Source organism: Bidens hawaiensis, unplaced genomic scaffold (genome assembly GCF_021521415.1).
Source record: "Bidens hawaiensis isolate Kalapana, Puna unplaced genomic scaffold, B.hawaiensis_p1.1 tig00024268_1, whole genome shotgun sequence".
NCBI classification, from domain to species: Eukaryota; Viridiplantae; Streptophyta; class Magnoliopsida; order Asterales; family Asteraceae; genus Bidens; species Bidens hawaiensis.
This window is the reverse complement of record NW_027493824.1, coordinates 320,003-324,109: the sequence shown is the minus strand read 5'-3', so window position 1 is coordinate 324,109 and position 4,107 is coordinate 320,003.

Here is a 4,107-nt window from a genome sequence, read left to right as displayed (position 1 = left end):
GATTGTGTTTCTTCCATATGACATGCATGAAGCGCTTGAACCCTTTCAAAGCGTTCCACCCTAACTTGAGTAAGGAACATTTCCTTAAGTTGGGTGATCATGTCATATGCCCAATGATGTTCAAAATCCTTTTGAATCTCGGGAATCATAGTTCCCAACATGAGACAAGAAAGTTGCACCGAATCCTCGGTGTATTTTAACCAATTTTCATAGGCATCTAAATCGTCAATGTTTGGTTCATCGGGAATAGGATTGTCCAAAATGTAGGACCTTTTTTCTTGTTTGAGAACAATTCTCAAGTTTTGATACCAATCCATAAAATTATTATGGTTAAGACGATCCTTATCAAGTATAGCTCTTAGTGATAGGTTATGCACGGGTGGGATAATTGCGTTAGGTGGATTGTAGATTGCGGACAATTTAACAAAGTTCGCTTTTAGTATTTTCGATATCAATAAATTTTAATCTTTAATACCCTCTATGTCTTCAAGACAATTAATGATTAAAATCTAGAACCCAACGTTACATTCACATAGTAGTTAGGTGACCCTTATCCTACTATTGAATTAACAAGGTAGTCAACGTTTGACGATTGCAACCCTTTGCAACTTCTAGTTTTATGGGATCGGTTAAACATCATATGTTTTGTTGGCATGTTTACTCCCATCAACACCTTTGAACTCCATGTGTCGGTGACCCTATTCACATGGTTTCCAAATCAAGTCGTCCTACTTACACACACGTGTGAGTTTACATATACAAGTGGTTAGGTGACCCTCATCCCAAAGGTATTAAGATCACAAGTTTTCTTAAATGTGGTTAGGTGACCCTTACCCCACATCAAGTCTACAAGTGACTTAAGTGTTGTATAAAAGGATGATGTTTAACTTGTTTTTAAAAGGGATTTAAGTTTTTTAAATTCTAGATTGGAAAACTATGTACCTTGCATTTGCATGCATTCAATTGTATGGTACTTTATTTGAAAACCCATTTTCAAAGTTCCTTTTAATAAAACCCATTTTATTGTGAAATCATTATCTTTTAATAAAACCAATTTTATTACCTAATGATTTCTAAGGAACCAATTTTATGCAAGTTGTTGATATTAATTTTGTTATTTATCCTTATCCAAATAAGATAAAACAAAATATATAAATCAACCATGCAAGCATAAATAAACAACCATAAGTTCATAACCTTAGCCACCTAATCTTGGCCACACTTGTTGACCGAAACATAGTGTGCCAAAAGGTCTCTCCTAAAGGACGAGAAATGACACAAGGTATGTGTCGGTGAACTCCCACTTGATCCCGCATCCAAATGCTTTAAGCGTCCACCTTGTGTTGTGACCTTTCCAATTTATTTGGGCTTCCAATTGGGCTCCAACTTCAGCTCCTTGCTTCCTTGGGCCTATACGTTTGGACTTTTTCCTTTGGGCTAAAATCTCATCTTGGACTATAAGGTCCATTAAGGCCCAAAACCAAAACCGTAACCTTGTTGCATCTCCTTTTACAAAATATATCCTAATACATTTTCTCTAGTAAAAGAAATACAACTAATCTACTTATTATTACAAACCAATATGAATGAATAAATATATTACAAACCCAAATAAAATAATATTACAACCAAATTGAATATTGAATAAATCACAACACAAACACACATCCAAACACAAGGTCATGGCTAGGTTATGAACATCCAAATGCACATCCAAATATGCAAGTATTACATCTCTAAATGGTTCCCCTTGTGAACCTCAAACTTTCGGCCAAGGATAAGAAAAACCGAATGTTTCGGGTTTTGTCCAAACAAAACAACCAATCATCCAAATGACTTAATTCTTCAAGATTATCACATGCATGTAAAGTATAACCTTGAAGAACCAAGGGGTAACCAAAAGCCCCAAAATTTCGGCCATATGGTGAACCACACCATAAAACCCAAAATTTTTTTGATCTATTGATGCATGTATCCGTATAATCGGCTCTTGATGCCATTGTTGGGTTTTAACAAGATTATCAAAGCCATATAAACCAATTTATATGAAAAACGCAGCGGATTAATTTGTTTTAAATCTTGTTATATTGATAAATATAAAACCCGTTTTATATGTAAAACCCAAGCCCCAGATCCATATACGAATTACATGCATACCAAAAACTATCAACCATAGGGGGTTTATGTAATACAACCTTTCAAGAGGCAAGAAGATGAAGGAGATGACGGTTTGAATGGCTAGCCTTCAATGGAGAAGAGCCTCAAGCTTGTATACCCTCCAAGCCTTCAACAAACACCTTGCTTGCTAGGATTTGATGACTCTTGCACTTGAAAGATTAACCCTCTTGTGTTCTTCTTCCTTGAACCGATTTTGGAGAGAACAGAGAGAGGAGAGAGATTACCAATTGCATGTAATGTGGTTGGTGTGTGTTTGTTGTGTCCCAAGATAGATAATAAATAAGATAAAATATTTCAAACAGATGGGTGGGAAATTTCCCCCCAAAAGTGGGTTGGTCCTACCAGATATTATTTTCTCTTTCTTCCTGGAACAGACTAATACTCCATGTACTAGTCTCAGGACTAATACTCCATGTGTTAGTTCACAGGATTAATACTCCATGTATTAGTCGGAGGTCTATTGAAACTTTGTGACATTTAATACTTTTAATATGCCATAAGTTTCATGCAACATACCACAACCATTATCATATATTTATTATTTAACCAACTTAAATAATATCATAAGATAATCTCTCTTAATAATGTATCCTTATAATTTATCGATTTCTCAAGTGCAAATATTTAGAAACCCATTTTCTAAATATCATGAGTGCTAATATTTACTTGTTAGATCATATCTACAATAAATATTATGGTGTTTGTCTAGCTTGTTATTGGGTATGACCCGACTTGGATCATAACGTACTAGCCACATCAACTCTAATATGTGTCTTGGACAGACCGATTCCTACATACACGACTTATCCTGTAGGGATGTCGACGCCATCATCATCATCATCCAACCCGTTGTCTCATGCCCTTGGAAAGGAACCGCAGCTACCCGACTCATCACCACCCCGAGTGGTCCCGGCACTAGCAGCCCCTGCACCGAAGAGACATCGCCCATCTTGAGACATGTACGAAGACAACGGTAACTGGAGTTGGTGCCTAAGTCTGATCGAGCGGCTTGTCTACCGTGAGTAAGTTCCACAACTACCTCTCCCGGGCTGTCCTATGTCCTTCAACACGCTACCACCCATAACCGAACCAATGGAGCGTGCTTTCGCAGCTATCGCCTCCTGTTTAGAGCGTGAAGTGGGATTTATGCGCTCGACGAGAGCGAATGTTACTAGATTGATAGGGGATGGAGCTGAGGCTAGGAAGAGAATTTCCTACCTGACTAAAACCATGAAGGAAGTTCAGGATGCTCATGTTCAGCTAATGAAGCTAGTGATCAAGATGCAATCAGAGATGATAGACTTGCAGGATGAAGTTAGAGACGCAAGAGGCCATGCAGCAGTAGCTCTAGCTCGTTGCGAGACACTAGAGGCACAAATTGACCCGAACGCAGGAGGACCGAAGGTCCAGCCGGAGTCTGTACTTTCAAGAACTACCTGGACTGCAAGCCCAATTCGTTTGACGGTACTGAGGGATCCATAGGTTTCCTGCGTTGGGCCGAGAAGGCAGAGTCAGCTTTTGAGATGTTTAACTGTCCACCAGCCAGCAGGGTCAAGTTTGCTGCTGGAACACTGCAAGATTCCGCCCTCACCTGGTGGAACTCTAATGTGCAAATTCTTGGGTTGGAATTGGCAAATGCTATCAACTGGGAGGAATTCAAGAACATGATGCGGGAAGAGTATTGTCCTAGAGAGGAAATCGCGAAGTTGGAGTCGGAATTTTGGGCGCTAAAGATGATGGGTTCTGAGATTGAAGCCTACACCACCCGTTCCCATGAGCTAGCAGTGATGTGCCCGCGGATGGTAGATTCGCCAAGTAAGAGAATCAAGATGTATATCGATGGTTTGGTACCTCAGATTCAGGGTATGGTGACGTCTTCTAAACCAACCACTATTCAACAAGCGATCCGAATAGCCCACAAGCTGACGG